The sequence below is a fragment of the Musca domestica genome, unplaced genomic scaffold (genome assembly GCF_030504385.1).
Source record: "Musca domestica strain aabys unplaced genomic scaffold, Musca_domestica.polishedcontigs.V.1.1 12, whole genome shotgun sequence".
Lineage (NCBI taxonomy): Eukaryota > Metazoa > Arthropoda > Insecta > Diptera > Muscidae > Musca > Musca domestica.
The window spans coordinates 3,155,277-3,180,300 of NW_026712155.1; positions in this window are offsets into that span (position 1 = coordinate 3,155,277).

Genomic DNA, 25,024 nt, shown 5'->3' on the forward strand with positions numbered 1-25,024 from the left:
TTAAAGCAGCTTGAGAATTAAGTTTCTTTCCATTTTTTGCTCTTTCTCACTCTCTCTGTCCCTCTCCTTCCTCATCTAGCGTATAAAGTATGACAGTTTAATTAGCAGTTAGTTTTCTTTCACCCGGGTCCTTAACGGCGTCTCCTTCTTGTTCGGTGTTAATTTTATTGATTCTGTGGGGCGTTTTTCATTAACGAATGCCGTTGGTTGTAAATCTTGACATTTAATTAGTTTACAAATATAGTTGGGCGAAACTTTAAACACACACACACACACATAAATTCTAAACACCAACACAAACAGAGATGATTCAGCCAATGTTTTGGGTATTTTATGTTGTGTGGTTTGGCCAACATTTGCAAGAGTGTGTGCACCTTGCCACATTGTCAGTGTGCTATCGACCGACATATGTTTGCCTCTGCCGCTGTTGTTGTGCAATGGGAGGCCAGTGGTAAACAAAACGCCACTATTTACTATTAGATGACACTAACAACATTAAAAGCATCATTTTAATTGCCTCATTATGCGTGCGAGAGTGAGTGCCTTTATTTGCAGGTCTGTTTACCTCGGAATTTGGCAAATTTGGTGAATCGTATGGCTGTGGTCCGTGTTAAACGACCGTGTAATGCTATACACCGTTAATGGCGTCAATCATGGAAAACATTTTCTTACGACATAATTTAGTTTCAGAATAATTTAAGCCTAACGCAGGTGGAATAATGTAATTTGTTCATAATTTAATTTGACAAAAGTTGAAAGATATTAAGGAAACAAAAACAAATTGCTTTTCTCAATTCAATATAAATTATAAATAAAAGTTTGAATTTAGAATTAATCGCAACTAGGGAGAACTAAATTGATTACGGTTACAAATACATATAATGGACAAATACAGGATGACAGAGGCTAAGATCCCGATTTCAGAGACAATTATTGACTTAGATTTTAAATTTTTGACAACATATTCTTCTACGGTATAAAGTTCTCCTCGCAGTCTGATGCGATGCTCTCAGAGAGTTTTAAAAAATGTGACTTTTGTGGAAATAGTACCAAAAGAGGTAGGCCGATTTACAACATCTTCACAGTAGAAATATTGGATTATGTAATATTTGAAGAGAATTGGAAGCTTAATTCGCATTTCATACTCTTTTATTATTCAAAATCTGGACCTCTTGGTAGGGGAGGTACCAAAAGGAGTGGTATAATCCCTCTTTACACTTGATCTTGTGTTGATATAAATATTGGGATGTACCAACAGTTGTCCCCATATCAAATTTCAGAATTCCAGCTCTACTCTAAAATAAATTTGTTACTATACCTTTCGTACAGTTATACTACGCATGTCCAGGACCTCAATGTCAAATTTAAGGACTCCTGTCCTATCCCTTCCCCCAATACCGAATTTAGTACCATTTAATACTTTTCGTACGCATTTTCAATCAACCGCCGAATTTCAAACACATATACCATCAGTAATCAAAATATCAGATGTAACGGTTTCAGCTGTATACATTCACCCAACACCAAGTATAGGTCACCCTAAACAAAGTTGATCCAATTTCAGTACCATTTAGTACACATCATTACAAATATCCATAACAACCTGCATCATACAATACTACTGAAATCGTGCTTTCCTATTTAAGATTCCAGCCCTATCGGTTCTCCCAATTTCAAATTTTACCAAAATAATTACCATTTAGTATACACTTAGTACGAATTTCCAAGACTTCCTACATACTTCAATCCTACACTCCGACAGTAATCGGTCCAAATAAATAAAAATTTGTACATATATACATTTCCAAGACTATAATATATTTCCAAGACTACCTCCATATCCAATCCTACACTGAGGATTCCAGCCCTATTGAATCATCCAAATCCAAATTTGACACACATAAACAACAATTTCCGTAAATACCTATATAATTTTTTCCAAATTCCAGGATTCTATCTCTACCGGTTTTCCAAAAATTTAAACTGTACCAAATTTAGTACCAGTTAGTATCCATAAACACGAATTTCCAAAAATTCCTACATTCACCAATCCTACAATGCACTAGTAATCTTATTTCCAAATTTCAACATTCCACATCTATCGGTTCACCCATGTATCAAATTTAGAACCATTTAGTACTTTTTGTGCGCATAAGTATAAATTCCAAAAACTACCTCCATATCCCAATCGTAAACTACAAAACTACCTTCTTACAATGCTCTTCTTGGCTCTAACCGTTCACATAATATGAAATGGTACCAAATATGGTACGTTATAGTATTTTTCGTACATTTACAATGCGATTTTCCAAAATTTCTTCGGTACATCAATTGCACACTCCATCAGTGACCAAAATCCCAATTTGAAAGCTCTAGATCTACTGGTTACAAGGGATATGATATTTAGTAACTTTAAGTACTTTTCGTACCGTTCTAATAAGAATTTCCAAAAACCAAACTCTATCTGACATGATCAGACCTAGCGTAACCCTCGCCGTTTCAAGTGGGCGTTGATAAATCATTAAGTCAGCCAGTGAGTGCGATGGTGATGAGTCCTGTTGGAATGTCCAAGGTCTACGGCAAAAATGTTTACGTGACCAAGGCTTTAATACACCCACCAGAATATTTTCACGATAATATTCGACATTTATTCTGATGCCAACATCTATTAATACGAGCGGAGAGCGACCATCGGCTGTTGTGGCAAAACGAAGATACACATTTTCAGTTGACCTCTTTGGCAAGTAAACACGATCATTTTGTTTGTTTGTTAAGAAACTGCAGGACAACTAATGTTTTCTTATCGGAGAAAACCAAATTCGACAGTTCACCACTTTCGGCCAACCGATGAAACTCTTTAGCTCTTTGAGTCTATTTTCTTTCCGTTGCGGCGAAAGTTCTTGCACTTTTTGAAAATTTAATGGCTTCACCCCGTGCTCATTTTTCAATATTTGCCGAATGCAATATTGTGATATGTTCAGCTCACATTTCAGCCATTTTTCGGCCTTCTTTACTTTTCGAACCATTTCTGCTGATGTTGCTCTCTTCTTCCGTCCACTTCCTTGACGTCGGGCTACGGTATCAGTATCACCGTAACGAGCAATGGTACGAGACACAAAATATTTATTCACATTTAAATGCTGAAGTGCTCTAGCTATAGCCACTTTTGGTTTTCCAGCTAAATTTAAAGAAATCACACCATCACGCTTCCATCACGAATAACTTTGTTTCTAGAAAATTCTCACCAAAATGTATTTGTACGCCTATAAATAATATAATCTGGAATAATTTTAACAACTGTCGGACGAGTGACTTAGAAATTACAGCAGTCTGAAGTTTGTTGCAGTTTTTTCATCTCACCCTATATGTATAGGGGTCATCCTTTGTGAAACTCAGAGAAGTTTCCAGCTTCGGCATGATCGAAATTACATACACTCTTTCTTTTATTTACTCCATTTGGCAACATTCACAAAATTATGTTATCTTTTGTTTGCCATTATCCCACTGTAGGGTGTTTCGCATTAATTACACCATATTTCAAGTGTGAGTGCGTAAACACCGAAGTATAATTTTCGAAATAAATTTGTATAGTCACCGGACATTTGCAACGAAACGCTAAATGTTTGATGCAGTGCGAATAAAATTATCAAAAGCAAATTATTGTTGTTTTTTTCTTGTCGATGTGGCTGTTGTTGTTGTCAAATTTTCTATCAAAATAAATTTACTGAACACTCGGGTTGGTATACCAACCAACACATGCACCCTCATTGACGTAAATTGCCAAATGTGTAAATGTAGTTGTTTCTATTATTTTTTCTGCAGAAAATTATAGAAATATTTCGCATATACTATTTCCATCGATAATCGGCTCTTCTATTGGCTCTGTGCCTCTGTGACCGCTGTCCCCACACTTGTGGTTCGGTTTGAAATTAGTTCAATGTACGCCAAAAACTATTTAGCTTTTTACGTCGCGCCAATTTGTTGGCATTTCACGAGAAACATGAATTGTCAGGAACTATGAACAGTGATCAGCTTGTGCGGTTGCAATTTGCCAGCCAGCGGAAGAAGGCAACCTGCCACGCCGCAAAAAGTGCGGGCACAGCCGCTGCTTCGCCGCATTTTAATATATGGGCCACAACATTATGACATCGATTGGTTGTTCGGTTGGCTGGTTGGTTGGTTAGAGAGCGCCATCTCTAAGAGGAAACAAATTAGTCTATGCTTTGCTTATTTTATTATATTTTAGATGATTTTTTTCTGTTTGTTTGCCTGTTTCTGCTGCCTTCGACAGTGCATGAAAAATTATTTCATATTACAAAATAAATTATGCATGTTTTTTGTTTAAATATTTATAACGCTTCGGTAGTGGATTCTGCGATGGTGTGGTAATAGAGTTTTCGGTAGATACTCTAAATTCAAATGATTCGAAAATTTCCAAGTTAAATAATTTTTTAAACTTCTAAAACTTGCTTGGTTAAATCTTCAGTCAATACCAAATATAGGACAAGATGGTCGCATTAGTCTACTACACTACCAATTTAAAAATATTAAGAAAAATAAAAAAGGTAAAAAATCGACTTTATGCATATTTAGTAGAGGTTCGCAACAAAAAAGAAGTTTATATTGGAAATTTATGTGAGCTATATGAGGAGCTATATCCAAATCTGAACCGATCTTGACAAAATTTGATACATTTATTTCAGGGCTGTATCTGATATCAAGTACCAAATATCGTTCTTATCGAATGCATTTTACGAATTTGAATGCCTTAAACACCAAATCGGATGAAACACATATATGGGAGCTATAGTTATATCTCAAGCGATTTACACCAAATTTGAAGAACCGGTTTATAGGATGAATTTAGCTGTTATTACCAAAATTCAGTCCATTTGGTCTGATATTAGCCATTTTGTTCACAATAAATATATACATGGGAGCTATATCCTAATCAGAACCGATATCGATAAAATTTGACAGAGGTATTTTCGAGCAGTATCTGATGTCCGGTACCAAATATGATTCTTCTGGAGTGCATGTTAAGCATGTGAGGGACTTAAAACCCCAAATCGAATCATATATATGGCTATAGCTATATCTGGACCGATTTTCTCCAAATTTGAGTTCTTGCTTCTAGACTGAATTCGGAGGGATGTACAAAAAGGCAGGTCAGTTGGTTAGCCAATTGGAGCATAATTAACCCGAAATCGGTTGAAGATATATGGGAGCTATGTCCTTGATATATTCTATTCGGGCGAATATTACATATTTGGGGCAGAACAAAATATAAATCGGACGAAGATAAAGATGGGACCTATATTTAAATTTGAACCGATTATCACCAATTTTAATAAGGTTCGTCCTTGGGCAAAACAGATGATGTGTGGACAATTTCATCTCCATCGGACAATAAATGTGACCAGCATTTTATCCACAAAAATACATGGACAAAGATGAATATCCATAAATACTCAGAAAGTGGTTCTAAAAAATTTCAAAAACCAAAATTGCCTAGTTTGGTGGGAAATTATAGCAGAAACCTTAAAAAGGCTGAAAATCTGAAGGTACTGTTATATGGGCGCCTGACTTAATCGTGGACCAATATAGACCATTTTTAATACCAATCAGCCTGCATATAAAATGAACTTTCGTCAATTTAATAGCTCGTGATTTCAACTGACAGACAGACGGACATCGTTAAATTGATTTATAATTTTTTCTGATCGGGAATGTACATTCCGACGAATATTTCAAGGTGTTGCAAACAGAATGACAAATTTAATAAATCCTCCATTACAAGGTGGAGGGTATAAACATTTTTATTGACTATCCAGCAAGATTACGATAATAACTAAATCGTGAGGTCAGAATATCTCAAATTTAAGTATTTATTTCAAACGAAATATCGACCACTCATTTTGGTACGACCCTCACAAAATTATTGAAATTTCGAATATACACGACTTTAATCTGAAAAGGGTCCATTTCATCTAAGGCTTTCCCGACAAACATCCATAATTTTAAAAAAGAGACAAATAACATTTTTGTAATTGTGATTGCTGTTCGATTTTCTACATTTAGTTTAATATATAAATCGATACATTGTATGCTCTGCGAATATTTCAAAAATTGTTTTCAGGGACGTTGAAGCGGTATCAATTTCTAATTAAATTTCTTACAGTTGCACCTATTTAGTCTGAAACTTTTCCCCCCACCTACGTAATATTTAATGTTTGATCACACAATACTAATCTCATCATAAATATGTGAAAAATTTAATTAAATTTAAAAATGTTCATCTATTTTTAAACCCAAAACACACATACTAGCACTCAAACACACACACTCACAACATACTTAGCTTCCTTTGAAAAATTGTCATTGGTAAACAAATTAAAACATTACATTTTACTGCTTTGTTTTCGAACGCTTCCTAATATGGTGTTATTTCAATACATTTATTCACATCTACATACACACAAACATTTTAAAACAAATTTATTCGCAAAGTGCATTAACTGTAAATATATGCGTTGAAAACATAGAGTCAATGTTGAATTCCATTAAAATAATTTGCCATCTATGGATTTGCATAATAGCCAGTGCTAGAGTGTAATGGTTGTTCAGTTGTTCTTTTTTTGTTTTTTTTTTTTTTTTGCTTCCTTTCTGGTTTTTATTAAAAAAATTGTTTTTCGCACCATTTCATCGGCAGTGCCATTGGTGCGTTACGCCGCATACGAATAATTATTTCGTAATTAAATCAGAAGTGGCCAAGATTATCATGGCAATTTGGCGAGAGTGCGAGAGAGCGCGAGCTTTCCAAGTGGCATCTTAAAGATGCCACGGTGTTATTCTAATTGTGTTGTAGAAGTGGTAGAAGCGGGAGCGTATGCTAATGTTAATGCAATAATTGCACACTTAAGAGTGTCAGTTTTGAGCTGAAATTATTTGCGAACACTTCCAAGTGCCGGAGAAAACAGTTTCAAGCGGCGGCACTCATACATAATATGAGTAAATCCCCCAATAAAGTGGTGTTTGTGTGGAAGCACCTTTTGTGGTTCCATGAAAGATATTAAAAATTATGAGTGTAATTTATGCTAAGCACTTATTTAAGTGTATGGGTTTCGATATTATTAGTTGACATTATGATGAGAATTATGAATATTATTATTAAGATGATAAAATTATTTTAATTATTTTTAACATACCACATTATCCAGAGTGAGATAAAAGATAGAGAAGAAGGCATGGATCTCTTCGCATTTTTGTAATATTTGTTGCTGTTATTTGTAAACAAAATAAGCAAGTAAAAATGGAGCTAATTTCTGTCGGGCCGAAATTTTTATACCCTTCACCATTTGGAAGAAACTTGAAATATTTCAAAAAAAAAAAAAAAAAAATCCGTCGGAAAATACCGCTCAATTGAAAACTATATACTATACTATACGAAGACGTGGTCTTGCATAAGTAATTTGTGTCACAGGCTGTAGTAACTGTTCCGAACTTTATATACGAAATTTGAATCAATTCCGGTGAATAACATTGCTAAACTCACCAAAATACCGAATTTCCGGGGGAACCGTTATATGGGGAAAACAATGTATCGTGGACCTGTATGGACAAATCTCTTCCAGAGGGTAATGTACTCACAAGCAACTCCTTTTGTGGTTTTAAGACAATTCCATTGAAAAATTTGGCTAAATTCATCAAAATACCGAACATCGGTGGTACCTTTATATGGGGGATATATCGTGGATCTATATACACAATTCTCTTCTAGGGGATAAAGTACTGACAAGAATGAGAATTTTCAGACAATTCCATTGAAAAATCTAAAATCATCAAAATATCGAATATCGGGAGTACCGTTATATGGGGGATATACTATATCGTGGACCTATATAGACAGTTCTCTTTCAGGGGGTAAAGTACTCACAAGGAACTCCTTGTGAAGAATTTCAGACAATTCCATTGAAAAATGAGGCTAAAATCATCAAAATACTAAATATCGGGGGTACCGTTATATGAGGGCTATGATATAGCATGGACCGATGTAGATAATTCGAACTTGATCTGCCTGCAGACAAAGACGGATGCAATATTTTAGCTCCTATCTTAATTTGTTTGGAAAAAAATGTTTGCTGATTAGGGCGAGCATCAGAGAACCTATGTTGAGGTTGCCGTGTACTGTAGAAGAGAGGGGGAAATAGGGGGAAGAAGGGCGAGGAGGAGATAATGGGGGAAAGAAGGTGGTGTGGAAATTGTTGCAAGAGGGGGAAGTAGACGTAAAAGGGGGGAAGAGGGCGTTAGAGGAAGGAAGAGAACAGAAGAGGGGGAAGATGGAGAATGAAGGAAGGAATGAGGAAGGGGGAAGAAGGGGGAAGAAGAGGGAGTATGGGGGTTAAAATACAACAACGTTATGTAAGAGTGCTCTGCAAGAGTGGAATCTGCTCTATTGCAAACGAATTTCGCTCCAACTCAAAAGCGAAGAAAACATGGTCACTCCTATTCGATAAACATTGAGAAACTGATCTTGCTCTATTTTTTCTGCTCCCAGGGGAACTTGTGTTAGTGAAAATAATGGGATGTGTGAAATTTCAAAAGAACCGAATGTTTATTTCGTATTGATCGTTTTGTTTATTCAAATGTTGACCCTTTGGGGGGATGTACCAGAAGAAATGGTCCGTTCTCTATCAAATTTATAACAGATCTTGTGTTGATGAAAATATTTAAATGTACCAAGTCCGAATGAAATCGGAAGTTATTTTCGCGTTTTATGAGCTTCATGAATATTCAAAACTTTGACCCTTTGTGGGGGAGGTATCAATCAGAGTGGACAGAACTTGAGTTAATAAAAATATTGTGATGTGTGTAATTTGAAGGCAGTCGGACTCTTACATCACATTTTTAAGAGTTATAACTAATCAAAAAGGTACTTGATGGAGTGAACCGATATTATCCAATTTCGCCCCTGACCTAGCACTGCGGAAAATATTAGAATTTGCAAAGTTTGAGCAAAATCGGATAACTGATTCTCCTTCTGTATACTAAATTGACTTCTTTGATAAAATTGATCTTTGTGGGGAAGGTACCGGAAGAAGTGGACCGATATTGCACATTTTCGAACCACCAGCCAGAACGATGGTCGGACAGACGGACATCGTTAGATCGACTCCAAATATTCTGAAACGAAATTGGTCCAAAGAGACCTATCGCCTTGAACCGTTATTTCGATCCCCTCTCTAAACATAAAAACTCATTACAAATCGGAGTAGCAACACACTGTTTTAACAGAAAAATGTCTCAAAAAATTAGTAGTGGCTTTCTGGCTTCTAGAAGTCCAAAAATAAGTCAGTATTTGGCGTTCTTTGTGCATAAAAGCCCATATCGCTACAATTTCAAATGTATTTTTAAGATTTTAACAGAGCTTTTAACGGATTATGTCTTTTTTGAGAATTGCCAAATTCGTTCCAAATGGTGAAATCTATTCAAAGTTCGGCCCGACATGTACTGATAAGTAAAGACATATTCAGTCCCTAGACAATTTTTAATATATGTTGATGTATCTTAAGTTTTCATGGTGAAAGATACAAAAAGTTCAGCTCGGTCGAACTAAGCACTCCTTTTACTAGCTCTAATATCGATATATCTTTTAAAAATATTCAAGGTTACATTCTTCAGATTCTTCATAAGTCATTACGTCGAAATACTTCTGTAATCAGAAGACTATTTTCCGGTCTTTTTTAAGCGGTATATATCTTACAAGTTATTGTACAAGATGTCTTCGTATGTTCCTCCCATAACTTTATACACTATTTAATCCAAGATTTTCTCTATTTTCTTAAGAAAAAAAATCGATACAGATCAATCATCGATGAAGTCTATTCTAACTCAAAACATTTATGAAATTCATTAACTTCTCTTCCTACAATTAAAAGCTTTAATAAATTCCCTATGACGCCTACACGAAGCAGTTAAACCATAAGGTAGATAGCAAGCACGTGTAGCTATGTCCTTGAAACTGTAGTACACTCTCATACGCACATCACATGCACAGACCGACATATGTATGTATATAAATAAATGTGATATACGTGACTGGAACAAGACACGTAATTCCTGGGCACGCCATAAAAGTGTCGATGATGTCTATTGACACTGCCGAATACTTTATTATAATTTCATAATTGTTATTTTCTTACCCATTTCGAGTGTTATGAACAACAAGTATTTAACATTGAATGGTGGTGAATACATACATACATACATTTTATATTTGTGTGTGTTTGTTTTGTTCTATGTGACATCATTCACCCTCCGTTGACTGAGGGAAAAACTCTTTAAAATGCAAAAAAAGTGCTGCTGATGGCAAAAAGAAGTTTCAAATCAGAGTTGAGTGAATTTTCGTCTATCTGCCACTTCTTGTTGCTGATGGACTACACAAGTGGTGACAACTTTTGGCAAGAATGTTAGAAAAACATTGCCAGTCTCCAAAACAATGTAACACGTCAACTGAGAATGGACTAAAAAAATGCTAGTAAAAAGCAAAAATGGAGCAAAAGGCAAGAGATGTTGCCGCTTGTGGACAGAAATTTAACATTATTTCCGGTTTATTTTCAGAGTATTTTTTTGGTACAAAGTATCTCTTGATAGATGGTAATGTTGAACTACATTTGTTGAATATGTAATGGTCCAGTGTTATTACAATTGGTTACAGTATCATAAAAAGGCAAGGAAATGAAAGGGAACTCTATTGAGGTCCTATTTCGTAGAAATTTTCTTTATATAAAAAGACAATGGAATTGTCTGAAAATCCACACAAGGAGTTCCTTGTGGGTACTTTATACCTCGGCAGAGAATTATCTATATAGGTCCACAATATCGTATAGCCCCCATGTAACGGTACCCCCGATATTCGGTATTTTGATGATTTTACCCACATTTTTCAACGGAATCATCTGAAAATCCATACAAGGTGTTCCTTGTGAGTACTTTACACGCAGACATAGATTTGTCTTTATAGATTCACAATATCGTATATCCCCCCATATATCGGCACATACCTATATTAGATATTTTAAAGATTTTAAAAGAATTTTTATTGGATTTAATTTTTTTGAAAATTTTCTAATTCGTTCCAAATGGTGGAGGGTATTCAAAGTTCGGCCCGGCCGAACTTACTACTTTTTTACTTGTTTAAGAATAAGTTTTTTATAAAATTTAAATTTAATTTCTTGCAAAACTGAAGTATATTGCAATTTTAGTCATCCATTGTATCATAAAATTCATTTTTCCTTCTTCGTTTTCTTCCAAGAAGTTTCTATGTAATTCTTTTTACAATTAAGTTACATATGTTGAACCCTTATTTAAACTTACCCTTTGTTATTGGGTAGAATATTATTTGCCAGTTTAGTCTTCCAAATATAAAATCAAATAAAATTATATAAAGTCTTTATTAAAAAGTTAAATGCATGAAGGTGCTCCGTCCACCTACAAGACATTCTATTTTTAAACCCCTTTGAATCTTTTCTATAAATTACTCAACAACAAAAAATCCTTACTGGTTTCGTTCCTTAATTTTTACATTCACCCTTTCCATTTCCCAAAAAAAAAAAAGATGTAAAACATTTTGGAACTCTTAAAAAAGTAGTAAGTGTTTCATCATAAATGCTGCAAGCAATTACTTATATTAAACTTTTCTGAAGTAACTTTTATAAATTATGTTGCTAACTTCATTATTTCATACTCACACATATGTATCCTCCTGCTTTACTATTATCTTTAATATACACATATATATACACCTGATGCATTTATTGAATAGATTTGGTTTACACCATGAGAAAAATTGTGTAAAACTTTTTGTATATAGGTGAGCCGGGCTTTTATGGTACCGTATATTATTCTCAGCAATAAGGTCTTGCGACTTAACTCAATATTCAATGCACTGGACACTTGAAGATAAAATGATGACCAATTTCTTTTTTTTTTTTTTTTTTTTTTTAACAACTCAAATACCAATTCCCCGATATAACGGTTGCTTCTGGTTGATTGAAAACTACTTCGAAAAGTATTTAGTGTTTCAAATTGGCAATTTAAAGCTAACTACGAATTTAGAGGATTTTCAGGACAATCAATTTTGTAGTTTGCATTTTCAGCTTGACCATTGGGGAGGATACAATTTAGCGTCGTTTCTGCTTGCATTTTCCATCTCCTGTATGGCCCAGTACAGGAAGGACAAAGGTTGGGTGGTCCAGTAGAATCGTCAATATTGAGAACTTGCTAGGAATAAATATTAGCACTTCTGATCGTTATTAATAGCGGGTTATGGCTTTGGAGCGGTTATTCAGCAACTGCTTCAGTGGTAGACCTTTGACCTAGAAACGAGAAGGACATATTTATAGAAAAAGTGATGTCAACAGGGCGATCTTCCTAGCTAGGCAACGCCTTTGGTAAACCTGTAAATGATGATGGGTGAAGAATTTAGAGTTTCTATATTCCACCTGCTAAGTAGCCTCTTCTTGGATAACATGGGACATCTACATTTGGTGTTTTATCGTAGTCCAGAACCCTGTTGTCCCACCTTGAAGTCAGATATCTGATACTGCAGTGAGCAGTCGGAAGGCTTAACATGATTTTTAGTTCGGACCTCATAAGTAATGGAAGGAAACTTGTTCTTAGATGCTCTATGCCAAATAACATGGGCTGTGACTTGATTTCAACAGAGACAGGCGGAGACGTCTCCGACACCCACCATCAGCACGGATTCCGTCCACAACATAGTACCACAACAGCATTACACGCCAGCTCCACTTTTATTAGTAGAGGATTGAACCAGAACAAGCCATGTGACTAAACAATGTTGGTAGCCCTTGACCTATCAAAGGCATTTGATAGTGTCAAACATGCCATACTGTTCGAAGACGTGCAGAACATCACCCTCCGGCCAAGTTTGAAACGTTGGATAATCAGTCGCCAGTCGTACGTGGAATTCCGGAACAAGAAGTCCAAAGCCCTTAGAGTGAAACAGGGAGTTCACCAAGGTAGGGTGATATCTCCGGAACTGTTTAACCTCTACCTTGCCGAAATTCTTAGCCCTCCAGACAGCATAATGATCGTAACGTATACGGATGATTTTACGATCATTGCGTCGGGCCCAGTGGTCGATGACATATGTAAAAGGCTGAACCCCTATCTCGCGGAGCTTGCCGCATACTTCTACTCGAGGAATATGAAAATATAAACCACACTCTTTACCACATGGTCTGCGGGGATGAGAACACAACTGATTGTGCAGGACGAAAGGGAATTCAATACCGACCACGAACTTCCCCAAGATTATAGGGGTCACATTCGACAGCATGTTCAAGTCGTCCGCGCAAGCCACAGCTATCTGCGACAAGACGAAAAGTAGGAACAAGGTCCTCAAGGGGGTAGCCGGCAGCACTTGGGGACAAGGACAAGGACACCTTGTTGACCTCTTATAACGCACTAGGTCGGTCTGTGGTCAGCGAATACTAGTGCTACGCGGTGGAAGCACATCCAGATTTGCCAGAATACTGCCTTGAGAACTGCGACAGGGTGCCTTCTCATGACACCAGTGGACCATCTACATGAGGGGGCGAAAGTTCTTCCCTTACGTCAGCATAATCGTATGCTTTCGTTGCAGTACCTGCTTGGGTGGTACCGTGAGAGTCATGCCAACCATCATATAGTGGATACAACTCCCCCACCCAGGCGTGTCAGGAAGGTCATATACGATCTATATACAAGGCTATAAGAGAGAGAATCTCTAGATCAAGAAGCCTATCAGGTAGGTCTTAGTGGCATTCACACCGGAGTCCACCCAATCCACTGCAGTTGAAGAAAGCCAGCTTCCTAGACAAACCAGGGTAGTTTTGGCGCATTTACGTTCTGGATGGTGTAGTCGTCTCAATTCGTATTGGCCACAAACTGACTAAGATGCGCCTGACGTCTAGCCGGCGTGTGATACAGACACGCACAATGCGCTGAACCTTTTTAATTGCACAGCCAAACCTACCCAACTCACTCCAGAAGATCTCTGGCTACAACCCAATAAAATTGCCGAATTTTTAAACCTGGAGCTTGAACCAGATTAGTAGAATGCAAACGCATACATGTACTGCTGCTACAACAACAAATATTTGGAGGGGTTACAAACGTAATGGTAAATTCAATATAAGGCGGGTACCAAAAGTGTCTAGTTGGGAATTAACAATGTAGCAAAGGTTGTTAAAAGTTTGTCCATTTGGACATGGTGTTGGAACCCCCTCCACGATGCCTCACAAAATTTCTGTTACCTCTTTATACCAATATGAAATAACCCCTCTCATACTTCCGGTACTCAATTATCCAGTAATTCTCTTTAACAAAAAATCAAAGTCATTTGGTAAGACTTAAGTCGAAACGATATTATTTGTGACGCAGTATGAACTTGCCGCCTCGAATAAATTTGTACTTCACCCAACTAGTCTTCCATACATCAACAGGACTTTCACATAGCTGGGTCTTGTACTGCCTAACAAATACATGTATGGTTATATTAATTTCAACATTTGTTTCCTTATCGTATATCATTATTCCAGCTTTATCACTTCACTCAGTGCCCAATTTGGTACAACTTAGTATTTTTCGAACAATTATTACCAAAACCACCTCAATATCTTAACAACATACGAAAAAAGTGACATCTACATCAAATTTCAAAATGTTAGTTCTATTCCCTCACCCAATACCATATAATATACTCTTTATTACTTTTTGTACAATTATAGTACACATTTTCATAACCACCTTCATATCTCAATTTTAAATACCAACTTCACCTATTCGGTAGATTTTGTTGGACTTTTGGCAAGCAAGGTCTGATAAAAAAAAAATCGATTTTAGGGAGTAATGTGTATCGAAATCACGTCTCTCTATGCAGTGAAAATTCCTAGACATTCCACTATAATTTCAATATTTTCCCAAATTGATCAAAAACTTTTGCAAACAAATAATATTCGATGCACTTGTGATGCCACTACAATAGAGGTAGACATGTAGGGTGTACCCACATCTTATAAATTGCCCTGCTCATGTTTCATTCAGAAATATCATTCCATCCAGATAGTTGTTGTTAGACAATTTTTTGTAACTGTAGAATATAAAGATTGAAGTTAACTTCAAACAATTGAAAAACTCATCATTTTTTCTCTTCAGATTCACTTCAGTGCAATATTTCTATTTCTCCAATGGAGTTTTTGTTGTTGTTCTTGTCTTTGGTCATACCGGAAAATATTCTTGTCAAAGTTATATTCTCATCCATGGCCAATGAGTCAAGTCGAACTGTAAGAACAATAGAGCAACAAAAAACACAAGAAAAATACTACGGCAACAACAAAAAAACAGCTCTAGACTTGCATGCTTGAATATTTTTCTTCGGGTTTATATTCAATTCGATGTGATAGGAAATACTATACACTCAAACATGTGTTGGTACATAATGTAGTCGTGGTGTGTGTGTGTGTGTGTGTGCATGTCGGATGCTGAAGAAGGGTATGTGCAACACCAGCTGGACCGGCAGGCAACGTCTGGGAAGAGTGTTGCAATGATGGATGATGACAACTTTGTCAATGTTTTTTTATTGAACAATGTAATAATTCCGAAATTGAAAACATGTGAACGGCATCGAGGCATTGGGACGACGCCACCACCAGCAATGATGAAGATGGTGATAATGACGATGATGGCGTTAATGGTCAAACAATACTGTTGAAAATATTGTGGACATTACTTTGGGTTTTGTTTTATGAACTTTGATATAATAAAAGTGAAACAAGTTAAAAATCTGTAAGTTCGGCCGGACCAAACTTTGAATACCCTCCACCATTTGGTCAATTTTCAGAAAAATAAAATTCGTTCAAAATTCTGTTAAAATCTTAAAAATATCGAATGTAGCTGTATATTAGGGTCTATACGACGAAGTGGAGCTGCATAGGTAACTTTTGTCATAAGCTATTACAATATTCAAATGCGAAACTTAAAAAAAAAATCTCTTTATAATGTAGCTGAAATCATCAAAATACCGAATATTAGGAGGTACCGTTATATGGAGGCTATACGAAGACGTGGACCTGCACAATTTTCTGTCTTAGGCTGCAGTATCCATTACGAACTTCAAATACGAAATTTGAAACAATTCCGGTGAATAATGTCGCTAAAATCATCAAAATACCGAAAATCGGGGGTACCGTTATATGGGGGTTATACGAACCTGTGGACCTACATGGCCCATTTTCAATACCAAAAGTCCTGCAGACATAATGCACATTTGAGTAAATTTTTATTAACTTACTTCATTTCGTTCGGAAGCTAGAGTGATTTCCACAGACGGACAGAAGGGCGGACATTGCTAAATCGACATAGAATTTTATGCTGATTAAGAATATACTTCGTGGGGTCTAAAATGTATATTTCGAGGTGTGGAGGGTATAAAAACAAGAGTGGAAGGAACAATCATTCATAAGCTAGGAGACAAAAATTTGCGAATTCAAAATGTGCAGGAAGCCGATTTTTGTCCGGGAAGACATACCATTGAGAGTTGATGTGCTCGCCATCCAGACAGACGGACATCGCTAGATCGACTCCAATTGTCGTGAAAGAGATTTCTTCCAAAAGGGAGTAGAGTTTAAAATCGTTATTCCGATGAGGCATATGTCGGCCGTTTTAAAACTTATATTCCCCCTGTTATAAACTTCTATAGAGTCACAACATTGCAAATTTATTGAAATTCCTAACATTCCTCTCCGTTTTCCTCGGTCACTGTCTAGGTATTTCTTGCATTTAGACATCTTGCCATGAGATTGAGATTCCTTATTTCTTGTGCACCCAAGAATTTACCAGCACAAGATCCGTTTATCGTTTTTTTTTGTGCTCTCCACACTGCGTACTTCATCTGTCATTTTCTCGATTACAATTTACTTTAGTTTTAGTGTTTAAGTTTATTTTAGCACTAGCATGCAAAAAAGAAACATAAACGGAATGCAACAGCAAAAACTAAAATAAACGGCAAACCGAAATGGATTCTTTTAAAAAAATAACAACGAGTCTGGGTATGCCGAGAGAACCGTCAAGGGCACTGGAACAGTAAGCGGATATGACATGCTTAATGTTAAACAGATGTGCAGCGAAGACTACTCTTGCAGTTTTGGTGTTAAGCAACAACATCTGAAACAATATCGCGCAGGGAGCGCTCGGATAGCCAGCCAGGCAGGCAGCCACCAAAGTTCTGCTGTTCGCTGAGAGCATTAATGGTTGTTACGCTTCGAAATGAAAATATTAAAATAATATTTTCATTATCACGAGGTACCCGAGGGTGGGGTGGAAGGGAGGTGTGGCATAGCATAAAATCACATAAAACATTAAACCTCGGTTGCAGTGCTGTTGGTTCGTTTTGATTCGCACACACACACGGAAACACCAGCGGCACATACCCACAGTACTGGGCATCTTCCTTGGTGGCTACGATTAAACTCAGAACTATTACCACTTTGGACCGAACGCTGTCGGCATTTGTAATAAACTACAATGAAGCACTTCTTTAAGGCTTTGGCGAAGTGCTGGCCGAACACACACACACCCGCATTTACACACTTACACTCGCATTTACCATTTGGGCTAAGAGCAAATGAAGTGCCTTAAAAGAATAGCAACAACAGAAACGGAATATAAACTACTTGTCGGCACTACGCTCACTTAAGCGAGTTAAGTACAGGATTTGTGATTAGCATAAACTTAAAATAAAATATACACTACACACATACAAACACACGAATACTCTCACACAAACACATTGAGCACACAGACATGGCTTTGGTATTTCAGTATTTGCCAATTGATGATTTCTTCTTTGAAACGAATGATCGAGACATTAAATTAACTTTTGCAAGTGGCAAACTTTTTGAATACACAAAGCTGCGGATTAATATAATTAAACGTTTTATTATTGTTGTTGTGAGAGGGGAAAAAGTTTATTTAAGTGAAGTTTAAAGTGAAAAGATTTTACTCAACTCAATTTGATTAAAACATCTGTGATTTCTGTGGGAACAAAGAGTTTTGTGACACACTTTGGTTTTGTTGATTTTTTAATTGAATGTATGGAAGTTTGTTAATTAAGAACGCCAAGAGGGGTGAATTTGTCAGCAGGTACATGAAAGAGTATCTTGAAAGCAAAAAAAAAAAAAAAATAATTTAGAGGGGCCGACTATACGATACTCTACTGTAGTTTAGTAGCATTTAAGTGGAGCTACCCGTAACAAAATATATATTCACATTTTGTGAAGTAAAATGGACTAAATGTGATCGGCTTTGAGCGACTTAATTTAAAATCGAATGAAATCAAGTATCGATTCCCATAATTGATTTCTACTTAATTTTACTTAGGTATTCTAATACAGGGTGTGATGAAAAAACTGCAACCAATTTCAGACTACTGTCATTTCTAAGCCACTCGTCCGACAGCTGTTTAAATTATTCAAGTGACAGCTCATTATATTGTTAACAAAAGTATTTTTGTGTGAATTTTCCGAAAAAAAATTCATTCGTGTTATTCTTAATCCAAGCGTGATAGTGTGATTTCTTTATAGTTGGCTGGAAAACCACAAATGGCTATCGTTAGGGCACTCCAGCATTTAAATGTGAAAAAAAATCTTTGTGTCTCGTATCATCGCTCCGACGTCAAGGAAGTGGACGGGAGAAATCAGCAACATCAGCAGAAATGTTTCGAAAAGTAAAGAAGCGACTTGATCGAAATCCGCGTCGCAGTGGCCGAAAAATGGTTCGTGAGCTGAACATATCGCAATATTCTAGTCGGCAAAAATTTAAAAATGAGCTCGGGATAAAGCCCTTGAAATTTCAAAAAGTGCAAGAACTTACACCGCAACATAAAGAAAATAGACTCTATAGAGCTAAAGAGTTGCTTCGCTTGGCCGAAATTGGTGAACTGCCGAAATTGGTTTTGTCCGATAAGAAAACATTCGTTGTCCTGCAGTTTGTAAACAAACAAATTACGGTGTTTACTTGCCAAAGATATCAGCTAAGAATGTGCACCTTCGGTTGACCAACAGAACTCAAGCGCCGGCCATGGTGATGGGGTTGGCCGCCATAACAGATGATGGTCGCTCTCCGCTTGTATTGTTCGAACGTGGCATCAGAATAAATGCCGAATATTATAGCGAAAATATTCTGGAGGGTGTATTAAAGCCTTGGGCACGCAAACATTTTGGCCCCAGACCTCGGACATTCCAACAGGACTTAGCACCATAACACTCAGCACGCGCCATCCTAGAATGGTTACAAAATGAGATTCCTCGCTTCAAAGTGGCCACCAATCCGTTGGACTATTGTGTCTGGAGTATTTTGGAAAGCCAGGTTGGCACTAAAAATATAACAGTGACGATCACCCCAAGCAAGCGCTTCGCCGGAATGGGCCAAAATACCGCAGAGCAACATTTTTGCAGCCTGTGACGGTTTCATTGGCCGTTTTACGGCCAAAGGTGGCCAATTGGAACAAATCTAAACTTATTCTAAAATTTGATGCTATTTTGCTAATTTGATGCGAAATTAAAAAAAAGTAAAAATTATGGCTTTGAACTTTGTTGCATTTTTATACCCTACAACACTATGTGTTGGGGGTATTATAAGTTTGATTGGGCCAAAAATTATGTAACACCACGAAATATTGGTTTCCCACATAGGAAAGTATATATGGATCATCCTAGCTCGCCGAGCTGAGTCGATCTAGCTATGTATGTCCGTCCGTCCGTCTGTCCGTCTGTCCGTCTGTCCATGTTAATTTGTAATCACTCTACAGGTCGCAATTATGGCCCGATCTTCACGAAATTTGGAATGGAGGTCGGGGTTGGGCCAGAATAGAACCCTATTTCTTTTTGAGATGATCGCCAAATGTTTAGGGGTTGAAATGGACCAAATACTGAAAAAATGTCGGATTTTGCAGTAGCTGTACAGGTCGCAATTATAGACCAATCGACGCGGAATTTCGCATGTAGCTAGAGTTTAGGACGGGGAAGAAGCCTACCAATTTGGGTGGTCATCGGATAATATTTAGCGGGTAAAATAGACCATATATTTTGTGTTGAAAAAATTCAAAATTTTTCATAAAACCGCGAATATTTTAAATCCCGGCGAAATCACAAAGCCATGACAAGGTTACTTCTGACCTTTACATTGATGTTAACATCCAACAAATCGGATATATAGCAAAATATGTGCGATATATATGTCTATCAAAGAAGATATGCTTGAAAGATCTCTTATATGTCGAGAACGGCTGAACTGATTTCGACAGTTCTCATTAATTCAGAATGGCCTCTTTGCAGGAGAGAAAAAACGTCTAAAAAAATCGCATAAAAATATCTCTCTAAAGATGAAAATGTTGATTTTGTAAAATTTTCTCATATTTTTTCAATTTTGTCATATTTTTGGCATATTTTCATTTTGAATTAAACATTTGGTAATATTTCTACAGCTAACAAAACTAAGTAGTTTTGACATCAGAATATCATATACAGATCGCATTTATGGCCCGATCCTTACGAAATTTTGCATGGGGATAAGATGAGGGTCAGAATAGAAGCCTACTCTTTTTGGAGATGATCGCCATATATTTAGGGGTTGAAATGGACCAAAAAACTGCAAAATTGTCGGCAGGTCGTAATTATCGCCCGATCCTCAAGCACATTTGAAAGGGGGTTACCGGACATTGCAAAAGCCAAGCAGTTTTGGATGGCCATCCAAAAATATTCAATGTGGGAAATAGTTTGCCAACTTTTGTAGACAAAATACGAAAATGTCCATTCCAGAGACTTTTTCGAGAATTCCAGATCTAGGAAGACCATTTAAGTGCAACATCTACCAATAAATTGCAAATGAGCAAATTAGTTTAAGTTGCTATTATTCGAAAATTAGAGAACGAAACCTGATGGTTTTCTTTATTATTTGGCACAATATCTTGTGGAATTCTTTCGAGTATCTCGCCTATATAAACTGTATCATTTATTATAGTGTTGTAGGGTATTCAACGGTCGGTCCCGCTCGACTGTAGCCTTTGCTTACTTGTTTTTATCTCACCCTGTGTTTTGAAAGTATATAAGTGTTGAAGCGAGAACCTTAAAAGTTTGTATGTATCTTACATGAGTTGAGGTGTAGGGGTGAGATTAGGCAGCATTTAAAAAAAATATTACTGGGATCCTCAAAACGCCATTAGAGTTCATTTAAAAATCAGAAAATTAAAAAACAGTTGAATTGATGTGTTCATTAAGATTTCAATATATCATATGAAAAACAAGTAAAAATGCAGCTAAGTTCGGCCAGGCCGAATTTTTGATACCCTCCACCATTTGGAAGGAAATTAAAAATTTAAAAAAAAGATACCTTCGAAAATTACGGCCTTAATGAAAACTGTTACATGAGGGCAATACGAAGAGGTGGATCTGCATGAATAATTTTTTGTCATAGGCTATAGTATCGATTCCAAGCTTCAAATACAAAATTTTAAACATTTCTAGTTAATTAAGTCGCTAATATCATCAAAATACCGAATAAAAAGAGGTATCGGTATGTGGGAGCTATACGAAGACGTGAGCCTATAATGACTCTAAAACCATATATAATCCGAAAATTTTGGGGATACCGTTATATGGGGAAATCTTGTACCCTCATGGCCCATTTACGAACTTAACCTGCCTTCCGGCAAAATACACACTTGAGCCGTCTATCTCAATTACAACAGACAGTCGGACAGATACACTGACACTCAGACATCGCTAAATCGACTGAGAATTCTACGTTGATCAAGAATATATATACTTTGTTGGGTTTGATATGAGTATTTCGATGAGTTACAAACGGAATGACAAACTTAATATACCCTCAATAGTATGGTGGAGGGTATAACACTGAATGTCAGATGGTTATATATGAGAACTATACCAAAATAATAGACCTACATTATTAAGACTAATATCTAGTTCTGAGTTCGATATTATGGGGAATATCTTCAGTGCATTTAGGACAGTCTTGATGACTTATCTAACTGAGAACCCGTGATCTATTTATCATAGACAATGCTTTGAAAATGGCAAATAGTTCAACTCGAGTATATACACTTACGCTTATAGTAGAGTCTGATATACATCGCAGACCTTGCACAGTTCTTCTTTAAACCACCTGCGGAATCCATTCATTTCTTTCAGGAATGATAAAATCAACAGCAATGACTTTAACGACCAGATATATGTAGTCAGTATCACCGGCACAATTTCAAAATCCAACCTAATAGAGATAAATTTTGCACAATTGAATGTTTTGGAGAAATATCGTAAAATAGGTTCTGGTTCTAAAATGCATAACTAAGCTTTTATTTCAAAAATCCACAATGCATTTTGGAAACTTTGACCCTCAAAACAAAATTTGTAGATTTTCTGGAATAGATATTGAATATTACATTATTCAATACAGAACACACGCAAATACACCCTATTTTTCCAAATTCAGACCATAATTGAAGAAAATGTTCCAATCTATTATCAGTCCACACAGACACCCTAATTTATTTTAGTTGTAATAAAAGAAAACCCCCCTAATATTTCTCGTTTCAATTTTAGTGCGTCACACATGATGCCATAAAACACAACTGTTGTCATTTTTCAAGAAAAATTTAAAAATTACAATTCAGTTTTCCCCCTTTCTTGACGACAAAATAGTAGATTATCTTGCCCATTTCGTGAGAATGCCACCCCTAATTACAAATAGAACACACACACAAAAAAGACATGAAGAAAAAAAAATGAAATACAATTTTGTCATTGCTTTTAGATGTCTGGGCGAACAGATTAAAGATTAGTAGGCAACAACTCAAAGAGCATGTGTGTGTTATCTGTTCCAAGCAATTTTGGCTGATATGCAGACGAAAGTTGAAAGAATTTTCCCCCAAAAACAAGTCAGAATGTCTTTCTTTTTTTTAGACTCGAAGCCCATCACGAGCCCATCATTGTGTCTAGATGATTGTGTAAGCGCTGTCTGTATTTAACTGCATTGCGCCCCTATCCACCCCCCATGGGAACTATCATTTGTGGAGTACACTTGAAAACACAATAAATCAAGTGACCGCCAATCCTTTGGATTTCTATTCTCCTAACTTCTTGTGTCAAATGTTGTGTGGAACGAAAAAGTGAACCTGCACAGAGAATATTTAGATCTCCCTTTTGGCAATAGCAAATGGCTAAAAGGCAATGTTGAACCATTACAAGACGAAAAACAGACACACACACACACACTCGTACAGACACAGGCACCGGAGTGGAATACATACACTTGAAGAGGAGCAATTTTAAGAGACCACTTCTAAAACTCTCGGACAACAACTAACGAATTCATCCTATGCAAGCACTAACCAACAATGAAAGTAGACTCATCAGAAATAGGGATGTCATGTCGAAAGGATTTGAATGTGGCATGTGAAAACTGAAAGTCAGAAGAAAGCTTGGAATGATTTCAACACTTGGGCGCCAAATTTATACTTTTTATAGCATCGCAACAGCGACTATTTAAAATAGTGTTTGAAGATGTGGATGTCTTCTAAATTTATTTAAAAGAGGGTCTTAGATTGGCTAGCTCTCCTGTTTTTTTTATTTTCCGAAAAGACTCCTATTGTCAGCGATACGTTGAGAACTACTAAGACATTAAGCATTGATATTTAGTGTGTAAGAATAAGGATTACGAAGGAAGCGGCAACGACGTTCCAGTTTAGGGCAGGTAGAGACAGTATTTTTTTTAGCTTCCCCGGCTTTAGCTTCCATAGCTAATTTCCCAATTATCCGAGGCACGCTTCTGCGACTTCATTGATAGCACTATGATTATAATGCCAAATGCTGTCTGTGCGAGATTTCTTCGCAATAAGGGGAGATTATCCATACATCGATTCATATCCATCACCAAACTCTCAGGAATCCCTTAAAGTACTCACCCATACCTTCACTTATGAGAATGATTTCAGCTTGGATTCCACTTTAGCTCATGCCGCCGTCATATTGTTGTTCTTGCCATTTTATCAGGTTTTTCTTAATTTTTTTCTTATGGGCTTGACATGCTCTACATAAGGAGGATGTGATTTCGATTCTGAAGTTCAATTTCTTCATCTTCTCCGCTTGTACATTCTGTGTCGAATTATCCTTGCCTATTGCTGTTGCTATTACAGCATTGATATATATTGTTGTTTATAGACTGCTAGTATGGTTCTGCTTCTATATCCAGGCTTAGGAAGCCAATTTCTCTTAAGAAATGTAGCCAAAGATCCGCTGTGAGTGAGTTAGGTAAATTTGGCAGGGAAAAATGCAGCAAATGTGCCGGCCACACGCTTAGGCGATATTCTGCACATCTTCAATACGAATTGAAATGGCTGCACTATTCTGAAGCAACTGTGGTTTATCTAGGCAAAGGGTAAGGGTGGTCTGAGAGTAAGACATTCATATTGCAATGGTTAACTAGACTGACGGCTGCATCTCGTTTCAGGACATTAGGAGTCGATCTAGCGATATCCGTGCGTCCGTCTGTCTAACTCTCGAAGGGGGCATCCGATTTGGTCCAAACTTGATACATGGTAAAGTTATTATCAAACTTAGATCGAGTTTGGAGATGGCAATATCGGTCCACTCCTTCTGGTACCTCTCCCAATAATATTCAATTCAATATTTTATCAATTTTATATATTATACATATTTTACTGCACAGAAAGGATAACCTGATTCTGCTCCAAATTTGTAAATCCTAATATTTTAAGCAGTGCTAGGTCAGGTGCGAAAATGGACAATATCGGCCTACTCCTTGACCCTCCACAAAGGGTTAATATTTTGAATATCCATGCTCATAAAATGCAAAATTAACATCCGGTTCCACTCAGACTTGGCACATCTCACTGTTTCTATCAACCCTAGATCTGTTATAA